The 12258-nt window shown below is 35.1% G+C and overlaps 1 pseudogene; it reads right to left on the bottom strand.

Moving 5' to 3' along the window:
- The window catches only part of LOC131054380 (ABC transporter C family member 3-like), a 76250-nt pseudogene extending 69503 nt beyond the window's left edge, over positions 1–6747 (bottom strand).
- Positions 6748–12258: the final 5511 nt, after the last annotated feature.

The raw sequence follows: 12258 nt of genomic DNA, 5'->3' as shown, positions 1-12258 counted from the left end.
AAGTGGAGCTTGCATATGATTTGGTGTTTTGACCCATTGATGGGTCTTTGATCTTTGATACGATGTATTTTGGGGAGGTGGCTCCTTGGTTGTAGCCCCACCTAGTTAGGCCAAGATTTGAAACCCAATATTTATAATGATGATATTTATTGATCACACACACACACACACACACACACACACACACACACACACACACACCCAGACACACACACATATCTTTATAATTATGTATGTATGTATGTGTATGTGTATGCGTATGTGTATGCGTATGCGTATGCGTAGGCCTATGCATAGGCGTATGTGTATGTGTATTTGTATGTGTATGTTTATGTGTGTATGTGTATATATATGTATGCATGCATGCATATATATATATATGTATATATGTATATATATACATATATACATACATATATATACATATATACAAACATATATATACATATACATATATATATAAATATATACATATACATACACAAACACACACACACACACACAAACACACACACACACACACACACACACACACACACACACACACACACACACACACACACACACACACACACACACACACATATATATATTGGTTGGTAATAGCAGTTATTTTATTAATAAGTTGGGATTTGAATTGGCTCGGACAAGGTGGGGCTACAATTAGGGAGCCAGCCCCCCAGATACATCTCCGTCTCCCCCTTCAACAATAGGAACATTACAAATACTCCCCCCATCCCCTTTTCCCTTTTTTCCATTTCACCTCTACCCAACCCTCTGCTCAGGCATTCTCCAATAATTTCAAATTTTGAACCCCCACACCATCCAAACCTTGACAAACCCTAGAATGTTGTTTTGACTGAAACCCATCAACCAACCTTGCAACATTACCCCCTATAGAGCCAAAACCACATTCCATCTTCTATGCAACCCCACTAACAACCATAGTGGAGCTGCCATTCGAATGTGAACCACCTTCCACCACACCATTCAAGCAAATCAAACATTGTTCCACATTTGCTAGTTCTAAAACTATTGCAGTGGTTTTTTTGGGTAGATCACCCAGCTCCTAGGGGGAAACTGAATTCTCCTCCACCTTATCCATCATATAGAATTGTGGGTTGACCTCTTTCCACCATGATGCTGGTCTCTTCACCCTACGTTTGGCACATAAATCAATATTATATCCAATATTGAAATGCCACCAACACCTAAAAGTAATCCCTTCATAGTCCACAGCCTAAAGCCAGCAACCTTTTGAAGTCGAAATATAGATCTCTAAAGGGAGATCCCTGGGAACATCCACCTCAACTTGAACACAAGAAAAATTAGTATGCAACAAATTGAGAGAGTTTTCATTAGTCATTTAAAACTTGCCTATGGTGTTCCCAATAGCTTCAAAACATGAATCAAACCAAAACTACATTGGAAGGTTTGGAAGCCTAATCTAGAGAGGGGTGTGATCAAAGGATTTCGTCATACGGTTGAAAGTTGGATGCCAAGGTTTCAACATCAAAGGATGACTATCCTCCCAACACCAATGACCACCCCCAAGGACATTGTTCCTATCCACCTCTTTCTCAAACACCACAATGAAAAATCCATGCGCATGTTGGTTTTTCTGCAGACAACCATCCACAAGGGGTTCCCAATGATCTGATATCCATTTATGGAGGTCACCAAGGCTTAGCCAAAAACCTCTAAAGATCCCAATAAGCCCTAAATCAGCAAAGACCCTCTCATTATGTGAAACCTCCTTCTCCATCTCCTCAATCAAATTGACAACAATGGGCTTGGCCATAGAGACCATAGTCGTAACAGGGGGATCTTGAATATTCATCCCAAAAGACTGCATTTCAATGCATGTCATCAACACCTGATTTTATCATCCAAACCACCCCTATTTCCCCCACCCATGAACCATTCAAACCATGCAAAGGGTCAAGAATGGGAATGAACCCCCATTCACCATTGATCAAACATATTGTCATCATAAAAATCCAGAACCTGTCAGTTTCACCTTCCATAACCGCCATACTTGCCTCAACTCGACACAGACTCCTTCAATAATCTATTTCCTCTGCCCCTTACCACAAAAGCCCAACTTGCAATTCCACAAACTACAGGGTAAATGGAAAGGGAATTCCCTTTCACCAAAACTGTGGCGTGCGGAGACAGCCGAAATGACATTGTAGCACAATGCTTTGTGCTCTACTACTGTTACCTATTTTCCCTACTAGCTCAATCAGGTAGAGATATGATGTTTCATTCATGAGAAAGAATGTGCATTTTTATTCTCCTGAATTGCATTCATAATTATTTGAAAAGAAAGACAAAATATTGCAATATCATGTTTCATTTTTTCAGATTCATATGAAATAGAGAGAACACAATTTTTTGACAAAAGTAATCGTTAATTGATGAATGTACAATATCTCACACAAGCCATGAATTGACTGATATGGTGCAAATAAGGAACACATTATGCATTTGCCTGAATGACGAATAAAGTAAAAGAATAATAAAGAAGGGTGACTCATCATTGCCTAAATGATGAGCCCTCTCTAAGTTGTTTTGTGCATCTATAAGTCTTCTGCCCATCCAACATCTAGTTTGTTGCCTCTTCACTACCCTGAGTACCTGCATTTGAAAATATTGTTAGAGCAATGAGAGATATCATTTGTTATCTACACATGCATCTGAAAACATACAGTCCATCCCTCATGTGAATCACAACAGCTAGTATGCCAAGCAAATCAGTAAATATTAGGTCAAATCATTAGCAAGAAATCACATTATGCATTGTTTTTATCTAGCTTGTTTGTTTCATGTGCAGATACAGGAAAAGTAATGTGGTTGTTTTACATGAGTGGGGAGGAATGTAGCTCGCACGAGGGTTGAGCCCAGCTCATGTAAATATTTCAAAACAACAAGATGATAGAGAATATAGCAAGTTTTGAGCATGTGGATGCAATTTTTTGCAGCCTTACAGTTTTTAAAGACCACTATCAAAGGACAGTCAAAGCCAAAGCTCATCCAAAGAGAAAGAGAGTAGCCTATATAACTATTCATCTCAAGGAGTCATATGTATCATGCTTAGGGGTTTTGATAGTAAAACCTCAACCATGACTGAAATCATAAGGTGTAAATTAGAGATTACAGTGATTAGCTCAGTCCAAGGCTTAAGGGAAAACATTCAATCATACCTTGAAGTTAAATTGATCTTCCTTATGTAGCATCACTCCAAGATAATGGTGACAGAGTTAATTTGTTGTTGAGAGTAATAACAATCATGTTGCAAAAGTCAGTGATAAGAAGCATTGAGTTCTCTAGCCCAATAAATAGGTGATAATGAATAGGGGAGCCTATATTTAGAATGTTGTAGTCATATGAGGAAAGATTATGACAATCCTAGCAGGCCAATTGATCCTCTCAAAACAATCACAACCATGATATTTGAAACTCCTGATCTTGATGGTCCAAAGCAATATAGAACTCAGTGGATTACAATGAAGGTGATAGTCATTTGACTGTCATAAAGTAAGGAAAATCCATAGCCATAGTCAATGCCAGTAGTGAGTAGCTTCAACAAAAGAATATCATTCTCAAGATAGAGAATAAAGGAATAAATATCAAGATTAATACAATCCACAGATACCTTAAGTGAAGATCAAACATAAAACATGTGGGCATTCAAGATAAATACAGTTAGGACAATCATAGGTGTGTAATGCTTTCTCAAAGGTAGTATTAAGCAATGGAGGATGGAGTGGATCAAGCAAAAGATGCAAGTCTAGTTGAAAGTAATGATGGTATGGTTATTTCTCATAAAACACAATCTTCAATAGAAACTTACATATAGTCTATTCTATGTGAGTAACTTTTTATAATTTAGCAGCCCTATAAAAGATGAACAAAGGATCTTTCAATATGGAAGGCACAACAACTATCAAAATTGACAGGGGTATAACACTATCACAATCCAATGTAGGAAAGTAAAATGATCTTTAATAGAAAACCTCTCACATACACCTTTTAGCCTCCAAGAGAAGAGACATACACATCATGATTAATGCTAGAGGTGTCAAGAATAAGGATAAAAGAACAGTCATCAAGGATGAAAGATACAGTGAAAATGAAATCATCCAGGTGCATTCAGTTATTGGTTTAGAATCAGGTAAAATAAAGATAATGGATCTACACAATAACATAAGAGTATGTATCCATTGATCTAAAGATGTGTTTTCATTGTCAAAATGGAGTTCATTGTCACAAACCAGCATAGGGTCACTGAGATGATGAGCATTCATATACACAGTATGCAAAGAACAATCCATGAATCATTGCAGTCATCATTACAATCAGTGCCAGATATATTCAAAGGTATGACGAATTTGCAAGAGATAATAGCCAACATGACATTCTTATGTAAATGAAAAGCATGAATACAAAAATGGATAAATCTAAACACTGTCAGATCTAAAGAGTTTCATAGAGCAGGTCCAAAGCATGGACAGGGAAAGATATTCATAAATAGTATACTTCTTCATTATGACAGTAGGAGTAAGTCACCCACATAACTTCAAGTCAGCCAACTAGCAGGATTCAATGATCATGTTCACTGTCTAGTTGTAGTTATGTCATTAATGTACACTCAATAGGCATTTTTAAATGCAAGAAAAAGACACATCAATATCTCAGCCATCATGCATATAAAGAGGCATAGTGAGTGTAATAGCTTTCATTATATGATGAATGAATTCATTCTCAGTTCTAATGGGCATAAAATGTATACAAGCTAACTCACAATCATACAACCATGAAAGGAGCAAATGTCTTTTAGAAGTATAGAGCAACAAAAGGAATATGGCTTTGTCCTTTGAAGAATAGTCATATAAAAAAGACTATGATAGTGAATCAAACTCAGTCATTTGAAAGGACTAAAACAAAGAAGAAAATATAGATTATTTTCTCAAAAGATTCATTCTCTACTAAACTGGAACAACATTTTAAAAGAGAAAAAAAAGATAGTTCCATGCTCAGAGCAGCCATTCACAGATAATGATCAGACCTCGACAAAAATAGTGAGGAAATGCACTTCAAATCTACCCCATTGCAATCATACCCAGAAAGTGTAATGCCCAAAAGAGATTTAGACCCGCTAAGAGTAGCAAAGAATAAAGTTATGACTGAAAAACAAAAGGGGTTCATAGCCATGACCAGATTCATACAAGACATGATCTTACCTTATATTCCCGTGAGATCTCCAAAATCTTGTGAAAATCTACTAAATCATCACCCTCAGAGTGTAAATGCACATAACAAAGAACAAATCAGAAGTGTGGTGGTCTTGCCACGTATTTCCCTATAGTCGTCCTCCTGGAAATCCTCAAGTAATAGAGACTTTGGCTACAAAGATGCTTCAACTCAAACCCTAGTTCTTCATGGAGGCAGAATTCGAAGGAAAAAAGAAGAATGAAAAAGATGCACAAGTTTTTCATCTTTTGTTTTTGCTTTTGGGTTTCAAAACCCTAAAGAAGGCCCAACAAGGCAAAATCTTTTAGCTTTTGCATTTAAAAATAAAATATTTATTCATCTTTCATGGCATGGCTCTTCTTTTTTGTATTTCTTTAAGTGTTAATAAACACTTATAAATTAAGCCGATAGATCTTAGAACTCTTTCATATATGCACAAAGCTTGTAAGTCTTTTGTTTTAAAGTGATGGTTTTTTATTATGGGAAAAACAGGTTTTGAAGGGATCCTGAAACCCTTTACAAAAGATCCTTAAAAGATAATAGCATTAAGAAACAAGAAAAGACATTCTGTCAAAAAACCAACACAGTTATGCACAAAAATCAGCATAAAAGCCTAACAAACCAACAACATCCAGCCAAAACAGAAAAAAGACAAAAGACAAACTACTTAATGTTTTTAAGGGCATTAGCCAAATTTCCGCTAATCCCTTGCAAATCTTTAATATTATCCCTGAGCATAGGGATATCCTTGGAAGAGGCCAAAGTAGCTTTTTTCATACTCGCCCTAGTTCTTTTTGTCGCACCACCAGGAGCACTTTCCACTGTCCTTGCCTCAATAGCATCCTCATCAATATCTAGGTCCACAATAGGTTTGGAAGTGCTGGAGCCATCAAGGAACTTGCTAATTTCTTCTAAATTCTTGGTCACAGAGGTAAGGATATCCAGAATCATTACCAAAAAGTTTTTCATGGTTGTTTTTCCTTCCTCCAGTTTACTAATCTGAGCTTCCAGCTTCTCCACTTTTTCCTCCATACCCTTTTTCCACTACTCCTAGTTACTTTCAACTTTCTTTCCCTTCTCTTCCTACTGCTTATCAAATTTTTCCAGATTCTTGATTCTTTCATATACCCACCTGTCAAAACCCATTCGAGCCACGAACTAGTTTTTGAGTTTATCCAGAATAATCCCATCTCCAGCTTTATCCTGATCCATGCTTGATTTCTCCTTATCCTTCTCTTGCTCAGTTTCCATTTCCCTTTCCTCCTTATTAATCTAATTGTCCTACTCCTCCATTGGTTGGTTGTTAACATTACCTATACTCACACTATGGGTAGGGCTATTTTGATCAGAAACATCCTCAGCTCCTCTTTCCTCTTCCCCCACTTCCTCTTCTTTCGAGCTCTCCTCTCCGTCAGACTCATCGGTCTCCATTTCGCTTCCATATTTTCCCATGTCCTCAGAATCAACCTCTGTATCCTTTTGTTTACCCATGTCCTCTTGAATTTTCTCCACAATGGCTTTTTCACCCATTTTGCTCTATGTCAACTCATCCTTGCTAGGCCCACCTTCCTCCATCTTCCTCTTTCCTTTCCCCGGTGACACCGACAATCTCTTGTTTACCTGGATAGCCAAAATCTTGCAATGCTCATAAATGAGCAAAATAAGGCCGTAATGAAGAACGGGCGAAGAAGGGTTCTTGCTATGCTTATTCAGAGACCGCGACAGAGACCTAAAGAGGTAATAGGGCAGAGAAATCTTCTTCTCATGTCTAAAATGATTTAAAAGCACAAAATGGTATGTGTGGACCCTATTAAAACAAACCTCCACATTAATATATTCCATAATTGCATTAAGCACGCAGCCCCAGATTTTCTTAATATTAGAAGGATCATAATACCCCCCATGGCTTTTCCTAGTTTCGTTATCTCCTTCTCTTTACGCGGAAAAATCTCAACTGCATTATTAGACACTTTTAGGTCTCTAAAGAAGTTAAGTCCAAAATGGGGCATACCTGTGACCATCGAAACGAGGTCTACATCCAGCTTAAACCTAACACCATGAATTTTGAAGGAGCCATTTATCCAATTTTCAGTAACTTTGGTAACCGCTAGATTAACTCTGCCTTTGTCATAGTCGACCAATTTTTCCATGAAATTCATCATGAATCCTTTCTCCATCTTTGTCCAAACCTTAGGCATCTCCCGCCATCTAGAAATATTATCAGGTTCCTCTCTTGTTAGATCCCCCCCCATTTTAGATTTCGTTTTACAATTTCTCTGCTTCTGCAACTTTAGAGCTTTCTTCCAAATGACACTCAGCTTTTTGAAAATGCATACCCACAAAGAGTGTGGAAAATTAATATTCTTGTTAAGGACTCTACCCTTCTGATGTGTCATCATCACCTTTCTAAAAATTTGAAGATTACTCATCAATACTTTCATGATTAACGTGTGATCCATCTTTCCCCATAAATTTGTCCTTTCTGATGAGTTCTTTAATATTAAAATCAATATTAACTTCCTCATTCCATATACTTTGAGCTTCGGAAATTACGCTTGAAATAATTTCTCTAGCTTTAAAAATTATATTTTTAATAGTCCATGAAGGCTCAATTTCTCCCTTAAGGCATTTAATAATGTTAAGTGAGTCTCCTTCCAACCATAGATTATCATTATTGAGATTTTTTGCTATAATCAAAGTATTCAAAGCCGCCGAGGCTTCAACATAATGACTAGTTTGGTTACCCAAAGGGCCAACAACAACCACAAGGCAACTTCCAGCAAAATTCCTGACAATGCCCCCATAACCAACTTTCCCCGGGTTCCCCTTAGAAGCCCCATCAAAGTTGGCCTTGATCCATCCCTGTGAAGGAAAGCACTAGAAAAGACCATCATTACCCTTATCCTTATTGTTTCTGTTATTGGAGAGGTTCCATCTTTCATTAAAGTCTTCTTTAGCAGCTAAACCATTATCAATTCCATATAAACATTCAAATATCCCTCTATAGATTTTATCCACCACCACTTCAAGGTTCACACTTTTATCCCTAAAAATCTTGTTGTTGCGGTCCTTCCAGATGTTCCATATGACATTAGGGAGAGTTAGTTTCCAAAGCTCAACATTCTTAGAATTGGAACTATGGCAATACCATTTCTACCAAAACTCTTCTAGAGAGTTCGGGAAACCCAACTCAACTTCCACCTACTAAAAATAATATTCCAAATTTCCTGACTGAAAATACACTAGTAGAGGATATGACAAACAGACTCCTCCTCCCTGCAACAAAGAGAACACCTGTTAGGAAAAACAAATCCACGCTTATGGAGATTATCAAGAGTTAGCACCTTATTTTGGATAAAAATCCAAAAGAAGATATTAATTTTGGGCATCAACTTCTTTATCCACACTTTAGCCCACAAAGGGATCTCTTTCGAAACTTTTTTGTGGATGGACACCGCTGAAGACATAGAATATTTCCCATCAGAAGTTTCCCTCCAAATCAAACAATCCTCAGAATTGTCCATAAAAATTTTAGAAGAAAACAAGATCTCTAAAATTTTTAATCCCGGACAAAGCTGGCTGAACTCAATCCACTTCTCATTTCTCCAATAGTCTCTAACAAAGACTCCATACCTTCTTTTGAACCAGTCTTTCCATTCCTTAAGGATGGGGATTTCCTCCAGCAGTTTATCCGTAAGCCATTTGTCCTCCCAGAATCTAATAATTCTCCCATTCCCCATTTTCCACTTTCTTCCAACTGCAGCCCAAGCTTTAGCCATTTGAACTGCATTTAAAATTGCAGAGCCTTCCACAAAAAAAGATTTTTCCATAAATTCTTCCTTAGATGGTTGCACGTAAAGGTATTTCTTTTTCCAAATTAAATTCCATTCCCTTTCCTCCCCTTTCATTCTCCAAATTTGATGTTTTAAAGTGATGGTTATTAATCACTTAAAATAAAAGATATTTTCTTTTTGAATGCATAATAGAGTTTGTGTTGTTTTTGAGTTGTGGCAGTTAGTCAAAGGAGAGAGCCTTGTCATCTTTGAGTTAATGTGTAAGAATGAGGAGTAAAATCAGGAGATTTGTCACCTAATAGGCAGTTTACTGTCAGTTAGAGAGTCCTAATGTATAGAGTATCAGTCAAGAAGTGTTTTGAAATACTCTTCTCTTTGATTCTTCTAGTTCTACCCCTAATTTTTAGGGATTTCCAGTTGTATCCGCCCAAGGACTTTGCATTCATTTTGACTTCTCTTTTTGTAGTTTGAGAGGAGTTCACTTTCAGTTAGGTCCTGATTTTGAGGGGAGGCTTAGAGTTGTGATAGCACATCTTTCTTGGAGCCAAAAATTCAAAATTTGAATTTTGGCAAGCTTTTGTATAAGTGACTGTTTGTCACTCTTCTTTCTCTAGTTATGGAGTTTGGGGATTATGTAGCAATAGATATTCATGCTCATGTAACTCATTTCTTATGATTTTTCAGATTTGTAATACAGATACCTCCTATTGATCAATAAAGAAGTTCATTTCCTTCTCAGATTTGTGTTGTTCAAGCATTGTGTGTGAGTTCTTAGAGTGAATTTTTGTGATTTTTATAGAATCCATTTTTTCATCTTATAGCTTTAGTGTTATGATCATATGCAACATGTTATAGTGCAGGTCAACGAATGTGTTGTTATATTTAATGTTTGAAAATATCAGTGTTTTCCTCCTGCAAGCATATAAAAGTTTAGACCTTTCATATGAATCATTTTTGCAAGCATGCATATTTGAGTTGTGAGAATACAAGGCTTCATTATCTGAGTATTTTGTGAGTTTTATAAGCATTTTCAAGTCAGTTTCAGTCATTGGTGGATCACCTTTTTAAGTAGGATTTTCAGTTTTATGCATATCCTTTTTCCCTTTTCTCAAAAATTCAATTAAGTTTTAGGTGATCAAATAGGAAGCCAACTTATAATCTGGAGGTCTGCCCTCGTAATAGGATACCCATAGCATGAGAGCAGCCCAATGTGTCATGGGATTGTAGTAAATTTAAGCTTGCATCGGGTGAAATCTTCATGACAACAAGTACTATATATATATATATATATATGTATGTATGTATGTATGTATGTATGTATGTATGTATGTATGTATGTATCTGTATATATAGATATACATATATACATATACATATGTAGACGTATAGGCATATATATATATTTATATACATACATACATATATATACATATATACATATACGTATAGGCATATATACACAATACACACACACACACACATATATGTATGTATATGTATGTATATATATACACATATATACATATATATAAATATATACATATACATATACATATACATATACATATACATATACATATACATATATACATACATATATATACATATACATATACATATACATATACATATACATATACATATATATGTATATGTATATGTATATGTATACGTATATAGATATATGTGTGTGTGTGTGTGTGTAGGCTCGTGGATCATGTCTCAGTTCTTCAGCTCATATTCATGTTCATTGTGTATGGTAAGATGATGCAAATGTTGGATGCCGAGTAAAATTTGTAGGTCCAAAATTTTAAATTTTTGTACATACTCATGTTGAAGTAATATTTATTTCTACCATGTGCTTATATGTGTGTGTGTGTGTGTGTGTGTGAAATTTCTTGTGTAGGGACAGTGTTTAGGACATGGATCACTGCAAGGCCCACTGACCTAGTTTTATACATATTTTATGAGCTTGTCCACTACATACATTTATCTTGACATTTTAGTATCTTTGATTAGTTGAGAACTTTACTTTATACATATATGTTGCATGTACATGATGTTTTATTTGATACATTGTATATTGTTTTATACATGTTTTATGAGCTCCTTTAGTGCATACATCTCTAGACATTTTATTAGTATTTTGTTTTATACATGGTTTTTACATTTTTTATGAGATCATGTTAGATTTTTATAATTAGCATTTTGTAGAATAGTTGATCTAAAAAAATAGCAATTATTTTAGATGAGAAATATTTATATTTAATTATATTCTAGAATTTAAGACTAGAATTGAAATACAAAGTTATTAAAGTTCATGTATATTTTACATTAAATTAAAGTATTAATTTAGTGTGTCCATGTGCATATTTTCATTAAATTTTAGTTAGTGTGTTCATGTACATGTTTTCATTTAAATATTAAAGTTAGTGCGCTTAGTTTGTTCATTGGAATTGGAATACATAATTATATTCTAGAATTTTTTATTGGAATTGAATTTAAGTTAGTGTCTTAAAAGACTTAATAAAATTATATAGTAGTAATTAAATTATAAGACATTGATTTAAGTATTAAATTAATTGTCTTGAAAGAAAACATAGAATAATGATCCACATCTAAAAGGATAACTTTAAAAAAAAAAATCAAACAATATGCATAAGTCAAATTTAATAATCCAAACAAACATGTAATATGAAAAAGACCATGAAGTTAAATTGAGTTAACAAGCATGAAGGAAAGGGTTGTTTCAAACTACCATATATTCAAACCATCAATGCAATGTTTCCAATGAGCTAATAAACACCACATTCAACACATGACAAATTATACATCTAATGTCAAATTATGATCTACAACATATAATATGGAAAAGAGCACTCAATTAAATTTAAAAACTTAATCATCCATACAAAATATATATGTGTGTGTGTGTGTATATGACATGGTCCAAAAAAATAACTCATATGTACATGTGTGTACACACACAGAGAGATGTATATATCATGGTCCAAAAAAAATAATGAGTTGACTTACAGTATTAATAACTTAAGTGAACCCATGGTACATATATAATCTGTATCCTCTCTATCTTTTATTATCTCTAAAATCATTTCATGATCTTCAAGAGGCAACTTCCACTTTTGGGGGTCACACCCTTTTTTTTGGTAAAGTCTTGAAATGTAATCTTGTTGCTATAACTAAGTGG

The sequence above is a fragment of the Cryptomeria japonica genome, chromosome 3 (assembly GCF_030272615.1).
Source record: "Cryptomeria japonica chromosome 3, Sugi_1.0, whole genome shotgun sequence".
Taxonomy (NCBI): domain Eukaryota; kingdom Viridiplantae; phylum Streptophyta; class Pinopsida; order Cupressales; family Cupressaceae; genus Cryptomeria; species Cryptomeria japonica.
The sequence above is the reverse complement of the archived record's forward strand: the minus strand, read 5'-3'. Positions and strand labels throughout refer to the sequence as shown.